Source organism: Myripristis murdjan, chromosome 18, assembly GCF_902150065.1.
Source record: "Myripristis murdjan chromosome 18, fMyrMur1.1, whole genome shotgun sequence".
Lineage (NCBI taxonomy): Eukaryota > Metazoa > Chordata > Actinopteri > Holocentriformes > Holocentridae > Myripristis > Myripristis murdjan.
Window position 1 is genome coordinate 17155818 of NC_043997.1, and position 18911 is coordinate 17174728.

Genomic DNA, 18911 nt, shown 5'->3' on the forward strand with positions numbered 1-18911 from the left:
TAAGCAGAGGCACAGGGCGGCCCAAACTTCCTCAAGATTTATGCGGCGACAAGTGGATTTATATTGGAGGAAATGTGAGCGATCTCAAGAACAAAATCTATTTGCTTTTTTCAGCCACCCAGCACTCATGAGATTTGAGAGTGGGAACTCCATGGAGGGAACCGGGGGGCGGGGACAATAGAGGACAATAGAAATAGAGTATCTGTCACGAGGGAAAAACTATGAAATGAGAGTGATGGAATTATATGGTTCTTTGATGGATGTGCATATGTTTCCAATAACAAAGAGTCTAAATCAATGCAGCCATTCGCATTCTCTTTGTTGGGTCCTGATTCAATACCATTTTGAGTTGATTTTGTTGCCTGACTTTGCCCCCCTTTCATTATGTCAGATCTGAAAAAAAAAAAAGAGCTGATCGCTGAAAATCAATGTGATGGACACCGAAGTGTGTTTAGATTTGTCAGCGGCCTCTCCAAGTGAAGGGAGGCAGGGCCATGGAAAGCAATCTTAACAGCTTGCAGCCTTTGCCAGACATGAGAGAAACCTTTTAAGGCAACTCAACCAGTCATCCTAATGACGCGAGGTGATACGGTGACAGGAAAAGCGGTCTTTTAAGAAGATGATCAATGCTATCATCTTCTGCAAAGCTGACTGGAAAAGCGAGAGAAGATATGGGCGTAGTGTTTCCTAAGAGCCCCAAAGGCAGATGGGAGCTACCCTCCTTTTCTTTCTCTTCCTCTCGCCCTCTCTTTATCTAATTCTTCCACTTTAGCCTTAATGTGTTTTCCCTCTCCTTGTCCTTCCTTAGTGCATCTTCCTGTATCATACTCAGTTTCAGCATCTCACTCTGTCTCCTGCTCTTTCTCACAGTCCCTCCTCGTTCCGTACGTGCCTCCTCTCTGTTTGTCTCCGTCTAGCATCCTATATCTCACACGCTTGCCTCTTTGCACTGACAGCAAACTTATCCTGTTGTGTTGATGAGACACCGATGATTAACATTATGCATGCCGAGCAGATTATGATAGCCTTTGGGGACGAGCAGTTTCAGCATGATGGAAAGTTTCACTGTGATGGAAAACTCTGCTGATAGAAGGCCTTTGATTGTAGAAAGGGGGGAGGTACAAAAGTCATGTCTAAGTAAAGTCTCTTATGCCTCCTTTGCCACCATCATAACACCATCCCTTTGACACCGTCACAACACTATCCCACATCCTTCATTGACTGATCCTCCCTTCTTTGCTGTCTGACTTACATTCCTTCGTTATAACTCTCATCAGTGCTGGGATGGCTTGTTGATGGGAAATCAAGATGCTGAGGGATAGAAAAGGAACTGATAAGGAGAAGGGAGAGAGAGGGATGCAAATTGCCAATGATTGAGAGAGAGCAGGCGAGAGAGGAAGATGACTGAACACATTGGCAGGAAGAAGGTGTGAGTCATTTTGCCTCAAACTAACAAGTCATATTTGTGTGCAAGGGAGAAAAAAAACAGGGATTGACTTGAAATATAAGGAGGCACCTTTATCAAACTATCAGCAATTACACAAAGGAAGAGGAGGGAAGCACCAAAACATGTCTAATTGTGCCAGATTTTACATTAACATCGAATAGAGTTTTCAGATCAAAAACACACACAGCTAAGTCTCACTGCCTGCTCCACGCACTCAGCTGATTTTCCTGAATTTTGTATCTTTGTATCTTTGAAGCTTAGATCGGCACGTTTCTCACAGAGTGCTCACGTGGCAAGTGTCAACATCAAACTGACTATTACAAACCTATGCAAATGTCTCATCACACCTCCCACCTAAAACGTATCTGGGTTTTTTTTTTTTGTGGGTTTTTTTTTAGGTTCCATGACGCAAATGCTGAATGAAACAGCAGCGTCTTCATCAACATCCCCTTAACAGATATATGATGCACGAACTAATTCCATCTGCGTCTGGCAGTAACACCACCCTGTGCCGCTGAGCCAGCTGTGGGTGCAGACAGAGCGAGAGCGGGGCGAGGGAAAGGGAACGGGAGGCAAAAGGCAGATCACTTCCCAAGTGCTCATTTTTAGCTGGCGTGTTTGGGCACAGCGCACCACAGAGCTGACGAGCTGAGCACTGAGTTTTTGACACAATGGTGTCAAACCCAGGACTGTGATGTTCAGCACACACAAGTGAAAAGCATCGCACCTGCTGGCAACACGCAGACAGGCTGTTCCCAAGACTGCGTGGCAATTAGTGCGTTTGGGAGTGCTGAGAATCCTAATGACACATTTGCCTTACATTGTTTCATTACAGAAGCTTTTAGGAATGTGGCATATGGAGCATGTCGGTATTGTCTCAGACAAAAGTGATCTATTTGAGCCAATAGTGATCTGTTTGAGGATGAGTATTTAATAATGATAAATTTATTAAAGCGACTTGTAGCCTGTAAGTACTGTAGAAGTAATGTTTTTTGCCTGGTATTCAAGCTGTCTTGCAAAAATGAACTTGCCCTGTTGTATACCCTGCACTCCACAGTCCATTTCCTGGGCTGTTTGCTCAAGCCTGACAGTGCCATAATTCCTGGGCCTTGTCAGCAATGAACTGTGTAGTAAATTATCTCATTTATGACTTGGTGTGATCTTTGTAGCGTTCAGTCAAAGAAAAAAAAAATCTTGGATTCTTGTGGGGTTTTTTTCTGACTGCTCTCACTTGACCGGTCTTTTGTACGTGAGTGTATGGATAAGTAATATCTTCACCTCCTCCTCAACATACTGGTGGTTTTATGAGCAGAGCTGGTGTCTCTATTGCTTACTGTTGCTGGGGAGGTCATAAATGGACGATTTATGTCTCAGGTGCAGCCAGGAATGCTGATGCTACTGTCAGAGAGCAGAGATACTGCCTAGTTTGACTCATATCTAATGGATACTGTAAAATCCGCGACTATACATCCTAACTCATGCACCTTTTACGTTCACACAGAGACCATATTTGAAAGGGTTAACATATCTGGCATTTAGCGATGGTTCAATTTGCCCTTTGTGACAGTAAAAGCAGGCTCCAGTCTTTCAGAATCTTACATCACACTTCAAGTCTAATTTGAGGTCTAAGTGCACCAAGTGTGCCGTCAGCACCAAAGTTTAATCGTCATAGTGAGAAATGGGAACACTTCATTAACTCTCACTCCATTCCTGTAGTGTCTGCTCTTGTGGCAAGTATGACTCAACACAAACACATGACTTGCAACATGATCACAATGTGATAAACACACCGGTGCTCATTAACACACCAGCTAATATGACAATACATGGAATACTGCACCATCTTCACACCTACTTTGTCTGCACCACTTGTCGGGACTTCTCAGCCACCAGTGTTAAGTTATGGGCATTTTAATTGCTATAGACAGCGGTCCATTAGCATAGCTTCTTGGGTGGCCACGACCATGTTTCTCTAAATCATTAAGCTAATTATACAAGCTAATTAATCAGTATGCTTGGAGTGGGCCGCGTGAGCAGACGCCGCTTTTTGTTGGCTCGCATAATGAAAGGAGTCCATTTTTAGATGAGGAAACTGAAGAAGGGGAGAGAGAAAGAAACTTTGATCTCAAAAGTAAACAGATGATTTTTGCATATCAAGTGCTTTGGCAAAGAATAAATAAATAAATAAATAAAAACTGAAGATAGGATTGCAAATGCAAAAAGTCGAGCTAGATACGCATTAACTAAATGTGTAATTCTTTGAAGATGCACAACATCGGGTGGGGGCGATAAATACAAGAGGGATGGTGAATTGGTGCCACAGTGTCGAACACTCATTTATCTGTCATTGTCACAACAGAGGAACACAACTGCGCTGTCTGTCAATCATTTGAGTTGCAGCGACAACAAAGTTTGAGGCTACTGTTTTCAAGAATGCGCTCCTGCTCTGTTGTTGAGCGATAACCTGGGTCGTGGCAATTTGTGAAGCAAACAGGGAAACTGTTTGTGTGTGCTTGTTTGTACGTATATGTGTGTGCACATGTGTGCAAGAATGAAGAGGACCCCTCTGCTCCTTGCGAATCATCTCAAGTCCCTTGTCTCCCTATTATCTTACAGCCATCAATTCAAACACAGCAGTTAGCAAAATCAATTAAGGCTCTGGGTATGCATATGTCTGTGTGTGTATTTGCATCACCGTGTGTTTGTGTATCACTATATGTGTGTGTGTTGCGCAGATATTCATGCTTTCTTGCACACAACTAAGGGTATGCGTGGGAAGGAGTCAGACTGTCAGAAATTATTACTTACAAGCAGACATGACCACACATCCTGCTTTGTGGTCTTCAGTGTGTGTGGAAACATTGTCAGCAGCATCCATGTAGGCGTCTATTTTTGTAGGCGTCTATTTTTAGCAGCTCTCATTATGCAAAGTGGTAAACCATCTCCTCAAGAAGCATATGAGGCATGATGATGAACGCATCAGAACTGTCCTGATGCTGTAATAATGCATAATGGCTACATGTGAAGGACGGCCCGTTTGATCGCCTCACGTCTCGTTGAAAAACAAACTTCACGCTGAACCGCAGCGGTGGCGTTTTTCTGTGCTCTATGACTGGCTGGTGCTGATTGGGTGATGATACAACACTCTTGATCGTAACACATTATGACCCCTCTCCCTCCTTCTCTCTCCCTCCCTCTCCATCCCTCCCTCCCTCCAGGGAAATTCTGAGGAGTTCTCTTCTTTCATCACTCTGGTCCGAGGCAGCAATCGCAAATTTACTATTCCAAGCGGGTAAGATCCACATTCTATTTCCAGACAAATTGTGTTATTTAAAATGTATACACTCCATCTATGACATTCACTCGTAACCATAATCCTGTTTGCCATGCTCAAATGTCAATGCACTCACTAAATCAATGAAATAATAATGTCAATCTGTAGAAATCAAATCAAGGATCAAGCGACTGAATATGGTTACAATGGACTTGTTGTCAAATGGCTGCATGTGATGCATTGTCCAGTCATACTGTAGTATATTGATTTCTAAGCGCTATGACTGTTATTCTGTGATATGAAAAAATGAGTAGAGTCCTCTGCATTCTTTAGCTTGGCAAACCCAATATGTTTTCATCACAGGTTACATTTCATGCTCAGGTGAAACTTCACTAGAATGTTCTACAAATTCCAGGGAAAGTTTTTCTCTCCTTTTTCAACCGTTGTAATTAGGTTGCTGTCCCGTACACATTTCAGAGATCGGGATGACTCTCTCCTATGCTTGCATTTCCTGTAGGTGTTCAAAGAAAACATACTGATGAAGCTGTTTGGCAATTGCACTGGATGGCAACTTTGCCACTTAATTGGTTGAGAGAAATCTTGCAGTGTCTGTACAGCCTAAGCATAATGATACACATAAAGCATGCTAATGGTGCCCCCTGGAGTACAGGAATCTCTACTGCTGCTTTTAGAGGACATCATTTTTCACAGTCATTTCTGAAGATGCAGCATCCACTCGCAGCATTTATGCCCTGGACTGGAAGGCCATTTTAGGACAACGTGCAGGCTTGAGCACACATAAATAGCTCTGTGCTTGAGTGCGCACATACACACACACACACATACATACACACACACACACACACACACACACACACACACAGGGGACTTCCTGAGAATAATGAGCAGGGAGTTTGCTAGTTGACCCACATGCAAAAATCATCATGTTATGTGCATCAACCAGCATCATCTGTCCACATACAGAAATATAACATTGCCACTGGGAGCTTTTTGGTAGAAGTGTTTGGCTCGGCAAACGTAGATGAGCAAAATCACTTATGTGGCACTTAATGCAGTACTTGCATGCTTGCGTGACTATAAGCACCAGGAATGCTCAACTACACTGCAATGAATCATTGTGAACAAATAAATAAACAAACTGCTGCTACAAGTGATACTACTATCATCTTTATTATTAGTTATCATTATTATGTTCTGCTTGGGATAATTAAAAGTCTATAGCATTACTCATAGAAAACCTCATGGCGGCAGGCATTTTCCCTGTTCATAAATAGGGATTACACTGCTTCAGTTTTACTGCTTGCTCTATTTTGGCACCACCGCCTGTTTCTGAGCATTTGCATGTTCCGAAAGCAATTCATAAACGCCCACCACTGCGCAAAAAATACCTCTTTTTCTGGCAATGGTTAGGGTTATCTATACTATATTTTAAAAAATCCTTCAATAGACCAAGTTTCTCAAAGAGTTCTGTTATGTAAGCACTATCCATAGAAATAGGCGTTACTTACAAATTGCACTGACATGATGTTTACTCTTAATATTCTGAGTTCTGTAGGGGAGAACTTTTTGACATAGACTAATCTAATTTGTGATCCATTGTGCTTGCATATGGATGTGGATGATCAAGGAGTGTCTAGTTTCTCTATGGACTAAAAAAAATGTCTCTGCAGCACTCGACACCACCACAGTCACCACAGCAGCTCAATAAATCACCTCAAAATACCATGCCACACATTTTGCACTGCACTTTGCCGTTAAAGGCACATACAGACTTTATGTGTGCCTGACACAAGTTGCCCTCTCCTCAGTGTGCAGATCAGTGAGCAGTGCTATGGTTTCCCCCAGAGGACTTGCTGGTGCAGTGGTAATCGGTGTGTTTGCGTGCCTGCGAGTTCTTGTTCTGCAGGCAGGGCCCAGCATATGCCGGAGCTAAACATCTCTCTGCATGTCCATAGAATTTCCAGTGAACTTATCAAATGCGCTGGCGAGGAAAGTTTTGCACCGTGCTATTTTGAGATCAAATTATAGCGGAGCCCTTTTTCTCCTCCTCCATAACACCTTCCTCGCTCAGTATCTTGCTTTGGGGAGATGGCCCTTGCTTATATTCCTTACTGGCAGTCTCGAATAGATTCCCAAGTGTGTTAAATGGATAAGCGTAAAAAAGCTAGGAGGCAGTGATGCTTAACAGTGCATTTCACTCATACGATGCCCCCTGTCCCCTGTGGCTTTTGCTTTGAAAATTTGTGAAAATTTGTCGGAGGTTCAGGTGGCGAGGTGATTTGAATTAAAGATGACAGCTACAAATGTAGCCTCAGTAGACAGAAACGACAACAGTTAAGCACAGACATGTGAGTTAGAATGACTTGGTATCTTAAATATTGTAATTGTCAGTGGCATTGCTGCGGCTGCTACTGCGTAGTCTTTACATGTTATTGTCCTGTTCAAAAACCATTAAGGCATTAAACTTCAATAGACTCTGCAGCTACTTTTAAAATAGCAAGGTGTTAGCTTTTAAAGCCACTTAAATCAGTGTTTGTTTTAGTGCACTTTGCCAAAGACAGTGTGTAGGTGCCCTACTCCTGTCAGGTGGAGTTGTTTTATTTGAGGCAGAATTCACAGCAGTAGCAGGTGACCTGCTTTTAGAATGGCACTGAGTCCAGTAGGCAAAAAAACTTTCCAAAGACTGTGTCCCACAAATGCTGACAACACATATTGTAACCTGCATCAAGTAATGACTGAAAACATGCTCTCTTTGGACAATTTTGAAAATGTGTAATTGCAATATCAAAATAAAGCATGATATTTTTTAGTCATATTCATATGGAGCTGGTCCCCCCTTTGCAGCTGTCCCAGCTTCTACTCCTTTGGGAAGGCTTTCTACAAGATTTGCGAGTGTGACCTCACAAATGCTCCTCTGGATGAATGGGCAAAAGTTCCCACAGACAGACACTAATGTTGGACAAGAGGGTCTGGCCAGTCAAGTTCTTCCACACCAAACTCAGCCAACCAGGCTTTTATGGAGCTTGCTTTGTGCACTGAAGCACAGTCACGCTAGAAAGGAAAAGGGCCTTCACCAAATCATTCCCACTAAGTTAGAAGCAGAGAACTGCCCAGAATTTCTTGGTGAGCTGAAGCATTAACATTTCCCTTCACTAAGAGGCTGAGGCCGACCCCAGAAAAACAAGCCCATAGCATTATCCCTCTTTCACCAAACTTTACAGTTGGGACAATGCAGTCAGGCAGGTGACGTTCTCCTGGCATTCACCAAACCCAGACTCATCCATCAGACTGCCAGATAGAGAAGCGTGATTGGTCACTCCACTGAACATGTTTCCACCACTCCATAGTCCAGTGGTGGCTTGCTTTACACCACTCTATCTGACGCTTGGCATTATGCTGGGTGATGTAAGGCTTTGATGTGGCTGCTCGGTCATGGAAACCCATGCCATGAAGCTCCGGGTGCACAGTTTTTGTGCTGATGTTGATGCCACAGGAGGTCTGGAGCTCTGCAGTTATTGAGTCAGCAGAGCGTTGGCCACTTTTATGCACAATGTGCCTCAGCACTCAGCAACCCCGCTCCATAACTTAAGTCACAAACGGACTTGTTGCAACAGTGGAGTCATATTACATTACTATTACAGGACCATGCTCAAATTTAGTGAGCTTTTTAGAATGAGCAATTCTTTCACAAATGTTTGTAAAGGCAGACTGCATGGCTAGCTGCTTGATTTTATACACCTTTGGCAATGGGACTGAATGAAACACCTGAATTCAATGATTAAGATGTGTGTCTCAATACTTTGGTCCATATATCTGTGCCTCTGTTCAACTGCTATATGGGCAACTTGCCACTTCACTGCAGGGCCATTTTTATCAAACTGACACTGAATAATAAGTGTGTAGTAAAATGAAAAAAAAAGAAAAGAAAAAGAAAATATTACATATTGCCCTGGATATAAAAATATGTGTTATCAGATTCAGGGCCAAGCCTGCTCTCTTGTTACCAGTAGGAACTAGGAAGGATGGAAAATAATACAAAGTGCCTCAAACCACAGAGCACTAATACTGTGTGAGTCTACACTGCTTCATGTGTTTTTTTTGTAGTGCTGGTATATACTTGTTTATTTTGATCTTCTTTATGTAGTCCTAAAAAGAATCTTGTCATCTGGTTAAGGGAGGCTTTGACATGTACAGATATTCTGGGGATCAAGACCAGGCCTTTTGGTCAAGAGATGACCTGCTGCTTCCCCCAAGGATGAGGACACATTTGATATGACAACTAATATATCTCCATGTTTCTTGAATTTGACATATTTGCCCATGGAATACATCCAGGATGATTCAAAACACCTTTGCATGTTATGGCTAGTGTGTGTGTGTGTGTGTGTGTGCATGTGTTGGGGGTCTTGCCAAGCATGGCGGCTATGATTTATTATGCTGCTTGAGGGGACTTGTACTTTCATGAGGTCAGCTGTGTAACATGGCAGTCAGGTACAGCACACCACACTCTTTGGCCCTGCTGGCGATAAGAAAGCTTGCCAAAACTCCTAAAACATATTCCAGCATGCACACATTCAGGTATACAGTCAAGTATATATTCACACACACCCCGCATAATGTATACGCACGCATGCAATAGAGCTCAGTAATCCAGACTTTATACTGCCTCACCTGCACAGGATGCAAACAGTATGCAAATGCTCAGAAGCTATTCCAAAGACACGTCAGATTTAGGCTTGTCTTTTAATGTCTTGTGAGAGGTTAACTCATGCAAATACAGCTTCAGCATTCGAAACAGGTAAGGATATATTCTAATGACACTGAGGAGGTGACTCAGAGATGCTTAGTGTAGTCTTTTGGTTCGATCTTGTGTGAATACTTTGAGCGAGGGCCTCACTGACGGATAAAATCGATGCAGTCTTGTTATGACTTTACCAACAATGGTGTGCACAAGTAAGAAAATAATAATATGTTATGCTGAGCTTAACATTCAGATTCACTGTGCATTTGTCATCAGTGACATTCTTGTACTAGAATTAGCAATCAGCTAGCTCAAAGTGGCCATTTACAGCAGCATAGTAATGTAGTGGCTTGTGGTGAGGTGGCAAGGTTACAGTATACAAGTTTGGTCAGTGCTGTCTGTGCTGTTTACACTCACCAACCAGTCTGTTCCACTGTGTTCTGTACAACATCAAAAAAAGAAAGAAACACAGAGAAACAGGCTGGTTGCTTGAAAAGTACACTACATCATAGCAAAAAGAAGAGGAAAATGAATAAATCAAACACTACATATTTGCTTGTGTTCCCTCATTTAAGTATCCTTCTGCCTACTCTCTGCCACAATAGTAAGCAACAGTGCACTGTCAAAAATACTCCCTGAAAGACATACTAATATTAGCGATACATTCATCCTCTGCTTTCCTCTGCTTGCAAATGATGGATTAAGCTTCTCAGGCGAGCAGTGTGTCGCCCCTAGTTGATTTTGATGCTGTTTTCACCAGAATGGGAGAGACTCCAGTGGCACAAACATGAGGCATCAGAAATGCATGGTTCACTAGTGTGACCCAAAGTTGGCAAAGAGCCAAAAGCAATTGTTATACCAATGTTGTGCTGTCAGGCTATATTGTCACAGTATGTTTTTTTTTTTTTTAAAGTCTATTCTTCAACCACTATATGCGTTTTTGTCATTACGTGTTATACTGGTGACAATGCACTTAAACTTTGTGTGCAAATACTGTAAACAGATATAAATTGATATGTGAATAGGTATGTTTGTCACATGCACTGAGATGAGACACTGTTTCAGCTAACTCTTTTCACCTTATCTCCCAGGTGGGGGCAAAGGGGGCAGTGCATTTAAGTGGTGTGTCGGCGAGGTTAAACTGCAGCGTTGGGCACAATGTTGGCACCTGCATGAACCCAAAAGTGGAGCCTCATTTCTTGGTAAGTGGGACTGTTACTGTCAGCTTGTACAAATTAGGCAGCATGTTAGAGCCTGTTTTCTCAGACAAAATGTTCCATATCACACTTTGCGATGACAGATATGTTTTACTTTATATTATTCATGGTCAAGAAAAAATGACCCTAATTGCAGTACAAGTGGCAGCTTATTTTCTTTGAAACTGACGGAGCTTTCAATGTGAGAAAAAGGCTGTTATTATAAGTGGACAACCTGTGTGAGTCACATTTACTTTCATGACACATTTGAACGCCGTTTTCAAAGAAAAGCACGGTATACGTGTTGTACAGGACTGATAATCCAAAGCACATTTGTCGTTCTAACACTAAAATCTATCAAGTCACTGGTTTAGAGTTGTTTTAACTGAACTGCAGTTGAGCTGTTGGTTTACTGTGTTTATCAAGATTTCAGTAATAGCGCATTATGAATACTTTGATACTGAATATTTTCACATTAGCTCTAATTTTATTGATTATTCCCCTGTTTGGATTTCTGGTGAGTCTGAAATTCAAATAGTTCAGGTTTTACACAATACACACAACTAAAAGGCAAAAAAACTAAAATCTGATGCCACAAGATAAAAAAAATGTGTTGTGTTGTACGCAATAGAACCCATACCCATACATTATTTACTGGCTTGTAACTAGGTATACACGCTGTTTTATTACAGTTGCACCTCACTGGAAACCCTTGGGAGCTGATATTAACAGCCTTATTTAAAAGCTCAGAAGATCATATTATAGGGTAAAACTTATGCAAAACGTAGCTGCAGGAGGCCATCAGTGGGGCGTAAAGCTAGGGGGATAACAATTTGACTGTGAGGACATAGGCCAGATGAATTGTGACAGGAAAGTTGTACATCACAACAAATTGTGTGACAGTCGTGCAACTGCAGGTGAAATGTTGCCTCACATATTGCCATTTGGAAAAATGACAGTTTGTCCCGAGGGTCATGCGATTCAGCATGACCAAATGTGGTCCAGCATATTTTGGGGCCTCTTGGAAAAAGGTAGACTTATGTGAAGTTTGTGTGGTTATTAGGAAGCCGAGCCTCTCTATCTGTCTGTGGGTCTTTGACATCATTTAGATTGTGTATCAGAGCTTGCTAAATAGTCCAAATTATCCAAATTCTGTGATGCAAAGATGATTTAGGCAGTTGAAATATACTGTGTGAAATCTGATGGTAAGTAAGGCAACTTTGTAGGAATTTTAAAAACAGTTGCTGTTGCAGGTTTTGTGTGATGGTGGCACTAGGGTTGTAACAAAAAAGGTCTGTCATCTTAAGCATAAATCTATGAGTTTGTTGCTCCAGCATCAATGGTTTATGGGTTATGCTATCTTAATTTATGCAGTCTAGGAGTCCTTGTATAACATGCAGAATTTTGCTGCTACTCGATCAACTCTGCATGAGAAAATGCAAAATAGGTTTTCATTACATCAAAAAACTTTGGAATAGCTGTCATACTGGTAAAAACCAGTATGTTCAATGGTTTCAGCTTGAGCCAAGTGATTCTGAACTTAAGAGTTGAGGAAAACCGGCCAAAGCTGTTTAAAAACAATAGGGCCTCAGCCCGGTGCCAACCCATAAATATGAAACTAGTGTTGACCTACTTGTACAGTCTAATTTGCAGTTGAGATATTTTAATTATGTATATTAGGCAATTCCAATTATCGCTCACAGTATACTTGGTCTCACATCATCACATACCGCATTTGTTCATTCCACCATTTTTGTTTATCTTGCCAGTTCACATAACTGAGGTTCAGCTGAGGAATGATCTACAGGAAAGCAGTACAAGGGAAAGACCCTGCAGAGAAAATGGAATAATTAAGTTAATATTTGTGCTATGAAATGCTACCATGCTGGTTCTGTTGGATTTTTTTTCATATTAATGTTAGAAAATTACATTTGATATTCCTTAATTAGTTATTTGCACACATTTAGAGTCATTTATAGGCAAGTGAAGTGGAATTTATAGCCAAATCACATTTAATGTAACTTCAAACTTCCAACAACATTGAAACAGTGAAAACAGCTTCAAGAATAACATTATAATTATATAAATGATTACAAGTATAAAAACTCATCCACAGTTTTGGTATCTCTCAGATTGCCTGGGAGTTTGCTCTGAGTGTAGCCTCCCCACCGGATATTGATTATAGAGGCGATTCACAGCCAAAGTAGAAATTTTAAAATTGGTGTAAAATGACCTTTTTTCCTTGAGCTTGTTAAAAATATTCATACATTTTGACCATTTTGTAGGAAGATCAGTTTTTTTAATAGATTAAATAGGAGGGAACCAACCATTGAGAATCCACTTAAAGTCCAAAAAGTAAAAAGGAAGGTGTTAGATAATACCTGAACCAATAAAAACCAATACAAAAACCCACAGTCTCACCCAGTTCTCAAGTAACTGTGCTGTTAGAACTAAACTCACATTTTGGGGTAACACTTTATAATAATAATCATTATTAAGTCATTTATAAGACATTAGTTAATGATGAACAAATGATGAAAAAAACATGAAAACATGACATTAAACATGTAAAAGATCAGTTAACATTGTGTTAACCTATAAAACATATGTTACAAGTCATTTGTATATTAGTTTGTTATGACATGCTCATGAACAAATCATTAGTAAATGTTTACCTACGTAATTGTTGATATATTTTATGAATAAGGCCTGTCCCTCGCCTTTTACAAATAATGTTTAAATCATTTATAAGCTATTTACAAGTGTTCTTGCATTTTGCATTTGTTGGTCTGATGTATCATGATTTGTTTACACTTTAGATCAGGGGATGCAAAAGCACTTGTAAATGACTTATAAATGATTCAGTAATACATTTACACATTATTTATAACAGATGAGGAACTGGCCACATTCATAACATTTATCTGCAATTCTTTACTTTAGGTAAATACTTACTAATGATTTGTTCATGAATGTCATAATTAACTAATCATCTGTAGAAAAATTACAATATATCTAATTAATCATTTACAAATTGAATTGAATTGACGTCTATAGACGTCAATTCAAATCCAAACGTTGACTGCCAAAGACGGCATGCGACGTCAATTAAACTTTTCAATGGGGTGGGCTAGGAGGGGGCCAGCGAAGTTTGCGCTCGTATCTGCATCAGAAAGGATAGAGATGATAGAGAGAAGGCAGAGAGGATAGAGAGAAAAATGTTGCAACGTCGCAAGTTTAGGCAGCTTACGCTAGAACAGAGTATGTGTCGCCGTAACTCTAGTAGTAAGACGAGAGCAAATGTGAAAAAGGATTCTTCGAATTCCAGTGACTCTGATGGTTACCATGGAGACGAGTGATCTAGGCAAGTCGTGCTAGCTGCGGAGACTAATGTTGCGTTCCAGGCGCCATCTAAAAAAAAACAAAAAAAAAACAAACACCAACCCCGGCTTCGTCATAGCTCACGGCAATCTAGTCGCGTTTCACCGCAGTCCAGCACTGTTTACATAATCATAGAACAGTTGTCCGAGTTGTCTGAAAATGGCTGGCAGCCAATGAGTTAATATAGTTTTAATTACTCATTGACGAAGGTGTATTAATGTTTTGCTCATGATTTGTTCACTATTAACTATTGTCTTTTAAATAACTAATGAGTGTTGCAGACGACTTAATGCAGTTCTTTTCAAGGGAGGGGAGTTAGGAGATTGGTCTGAAGTTGTTTGGGATAGATGAGTCCAGAGGGCTGTGCTATGGCGCAAGATTAACAGGTTAGCGAGGTGTGTTAAGTCAAAAGCCAGAGTTTGCCAAACTCTGACAGAAGGCCGGCTCTCTTTTGACCCGGCTTTATCACCATGGTAACGTATGCTGCAAACATAACCTGTTTGGGACCGCGTTATGTTCAGAGTTTCAGCTTAAAATCAGCTTTTGCTTCAAGTATTACATCTATTAACACTTAAAATTTTAAAATGAATATCATCCACAAAATACAAGAATAATAAGCCATAGCAACTGCACACCACTCTGCATTATATTTTCATGCTTGCTCCTTATTTGCTGCCAAGTTCGTTTGAGGCTGCTGGTACCACATCTAATAAAAAATCAGTCTATCACATATAGTCCTCATAGCTCTCCATAACGAGAATTTGTTCCTCCTAAGTAAAGTAGGCAGCTCACAATCGGCCCATTTTATGCAGAGGAAGAGTCACATGACGTAACAAACGCCCCTTTTAATGTGAATGTGCACAGAGTTCAGAGAAGAGAGCTGGGCTTCACCAATCCAGTTGATAACCACTGGTGATACCAGTTATCTCTACCTGGGAGTTTAGGTTTTGTCAAGCCAGCTCACACAAAGACAGCCTGGCTCTGCTGAACTTGATTCGTCGTACAACCCTCTGGTTACTCTGATTTGAACAAAGCCATTAACAAGTCTTACATGAGCTTGTTGTAAATTGGTATAAGAAGCCTCCTGCTTATGTATACCAGAATTGACTGTAGACAGCGCAGCATCTGAGTGGCAGATAAAACAGTTAAAAGTGGGAATCAGGCCAATACAGATGTATTTTTTGTTCAGATCATTTATTCAGATATTAACTGTAAGGTGTACTAGCTGAATGTGGCTCTTCAGGGAAATAGTTATGTAAAAATAGGGAAAAATATCGATGAAAACTGGTGGATGGAGGCTACTGACTTCCTATTGTTCTCTGTGTCGTTGATTTTATTTTTTAGCTTGCAACTTGCAAACATAATATCCTCTGATGATGAAGAATAACCAACCAGAGAAAACATTCAAACATATGTGAATCAGATGTTTAGCGTTGAAGTGTGCAGTGTTTAACTATTGGCTGTGAAGTGGCACTCATGAGAGTCAGATATCTTGCTCTTTCAGCGTTTCCCAAGTGATTCACTGATGAATGGTGATCAGAGGACATAATGGCTCTCGTAACATCTCACATCTCAAAGGCGCAGTCCCACAGTATTAGTCTTGACAGATGCTCGTAGATTAGGTGTTTCTCCTCAGCATCATTATCACCCCACACATATGCTGAACTCACTCACTGGTACATGTACTATGGTCGTAAAGTGGCCTACATCTTCTACCATACCACTATAATCTATTCATAGCAATCCGATGTTTCATTTCTGCATTTTTTCAAATGATTTTACAAAATTTCCCGATGAAAAGCAGTGACATGGCAAGGCGACCCATTACTACCACCTCTCTTCAGATGCCACTTTTATTTTTAATGATATTTCAAAGCATCCACATTTTTTTTTTTTTTTTTTTTGTGAAGCCCCTCTTATGGGAGGAGAAAATAAATAAATGAGTGAATGCACCAACACAAACAAATATAGATGGAAAAGAGTGCTAATCAAGAACAAACCAGACAAATAAGAAGCACAAACCCCTTTGAGAATCGGATATAGGACAAGATGGGAGAGGGTACAGCAGACAGAGTGAGACAGACTGACAGGAAACATTAGCAGGAAAAGGACAGGCAAAAGAAACATGATAGATTAATGACTATGTTGAGCATTCTTAAGTAAATAATGACACAGATGAGAAAATAATACTCTAAGCGTAGCAATAACAATCCCTGTTAGTATCGCAATCAAAATCTCCTCAGGTTTGCTCATTATTGCTACATAGGCCAGCCTAACATATTAAATAATTAAAGAAGTACACTTCATTTGCCGTCACTGGCATCAGGACCGCAAACATCATTCTGAGTAGACAGAATGGGATCATGGGACTATTTCATGGAACTGTTTCCCAGACATCAGTGAGCTGAGTCTGAAACACCAAAAGAAAGAAAATCCCTGCCCTGGGCCTCTGTGATGATGGGGCTGAGAAAATACATTCAGATATAAATATTGCACAGCGAGTGCATGGAGGGCTTTTTGGCCAATGAATTATTACAAAGTCTAGTGGCTCTACGCCAGCCTCGGAGTATATCTCACTCAGCTTCACCCTGCAACAAGCTGTGGCTGGGGAATTGCGGTTATACGCACCCCACAAATAACTACCAACGATACCCTTGGAATACATCACACTCGTCCCACACGTCACGCGCTTGCACATGAGCGAACTCGACAACAGCTGGTTAGCAGACACACACAAAGAGCCAAGCTGTTGTAAAAAAGCCTCCCCTGTTTAGATGTAAAATCTGCAATTGGAGAAATAAAGCCATTACAGATGCATTTCTTTTTTATTCTTGTCTATTTTCCTGTCACCGTCTCCGAGAATATGAATGGATGTAAAATAAGCCATTTTCGTCATATTTATTTACATTTGCATGAATACCTTCAGTATTTACTGGCATAGTGTGTTGGTGTATTTCCTCCATGTGTGAGTGCTGTCAAGAGATGGAAGTACAAGAGAAAATGTTTATGTGAGCATTCATATCCTGTATGGTTTGATAGATGGTCTTCATCCCCCAACTGGGTAAACAGTGCCAGCTCCTTGTGGTCTCTGTTAGAAAGGCAAATCTGGATGAATGATGATGAGTCTATTCGCTCAACATCAGTAGAACAAGGTTGTGAAATTAGTCTGTCCTCTGCTGTTTCTGTTAAATCACTTTTCATTTGCATGAGATAATCATGTAACTCAGTGGAGCATGAAGTTAATGGTTAATACATCTGATTATACCAATACAATGAGAATAAAAGAAGATCAAAATAAGCATCTAAATGGAAAAGGACTTTTGCTCTGCGCGGTGCTTTGTCATACCAAAGAAATGTCGGGCAGGTTTGGTCTTTTGGTGATTAGCAAAAAAGCATAATCCCCAGACTGCTGACATATTTCTTTTGAAAACTGCCTGTCTGAAAAAGACAGATACACTTTGGAGAATGGATCAAATCTGTTTCATGTCAGATAGTAGCTTGTGGTGTCCCAGGGTGAATCTCCACTAAGCCACAAACAGACAGGATTAGAGATTGAAGTGCAGGCCGTAGTAGATCAGACAAATCGAAAAAAGAACAATACAAAAAAATGATTAATAAAAAAATTCCCGATAACCCCCAAATCAACTTAAATACATATTCCTATACAGTATGCGTTCACTGCCTTGAGTCAGCAGGGCTGTTCAGAGGATGTGTTGTGGTTACGAAAATAATATGCAGCTCTAATTTGTTGCAATAAAACTGCTGATTTGTTAACATTGCTTCATTAAAGTGATTATAAGGAAACAAGCATGGAAAATTCATTTTAGTTTCCCTGCAAAAGGAGGAATAATGGTGTGGTAGAGCTATAACACTGTGTGTGTTTAATGAAATGCATGGATTTGACTCAAGGCTGTATGAATGAGGTATTTAAGTCCGGTGCATATTTCATGACTGTTAACTGCAGACCGGCTGCTCATTAGTGCTGTGACAGGTAATGGTTCTGTTGCCTTTTGAAATGCATGATATCATCTCACTCTCACACATACTGTATATAGGCACGTGTATACACACGCACATGCACATATACACATATATTCAAACACACACACACACACACGCCAAAGGCACAAGATTAGTGCAGGGTGTTACTCATAGATATGACTACCTGAGTAATTAGTTTGTCTTTCCATGTTGGTGTGCAGGCATTTGTTGCCTTTGCACACATGCATGGGTTATATAGTCCATTTAATTAAAATCTCTGTGTTTAATCAAATTGCAAAAATGAATGGAGAAAGACAGTCAGACATTCCTCTCCTTCATTGTCCAGCTTTCAGTGTCAAGCTATTTTTGCAGCATGAATTGTCTTTGAAACAATATTCATTTATCTGACTTTGATGTTTGGCAGTTTCTAAGACAAATGGGGTTGATTATGAGAGCCTTTATTTATGAAGTGTGATATAGGCCACAAGATGGTGCTGCACTTCACCATTTCTTCTCACAGTGTGAACTGAGTGACATCGTACTCTGATGCAGTGTGATTCACCTCCATCAGCTTCGTAATTTACCTCCACCCACTGTGATTTTTACAGCCTCGTACTCTAGATATGTAACTCCAAAAGTGAAGCGAGTGATAGATGGCGCATGATGAAGTTGTCAATCAATGACATGAGGTTGAGTTATACAGCAGACTGTGAATTATCAAGATGTTGTTCTCTTCTTTAGGAAACTGGAGTGGCTTGTAGTTATTTCTGTACTTAATATGAGGGGGGGAAATAGATTCATATACTTAATGATAAAAAATAACATCTTTTGATATGGGCGGTTTGGGAATTCAGCCAATTAAATGCCCAT

The 18911-nt window shown here is 40.5% G+C and overlaps 1 protein-coding gene across 1 annotated transcript in view; it reads left to right on the plus strand.

The window, feature by feature from the left end:
- LOC115376148 (receptor-type tyrosine-protein phosphatase delta) overlaps positions 1-18911 on the plus strand; it is a 410683-nt gene that overhangs the window by 148748 nt on the left and 243024 nt on the right. Inside the window, exons 5-6 of the mRNA XM_030075622.1 lie at positions 4666-4739; positions 10575-10685. The gene's annotated coding sequence lies outside the window, so the exon portion shown is untranslated. The remainder of the gene's footprint in view (positions 1-4665; positions 4740-10574; positions 10686-18911) is intronic.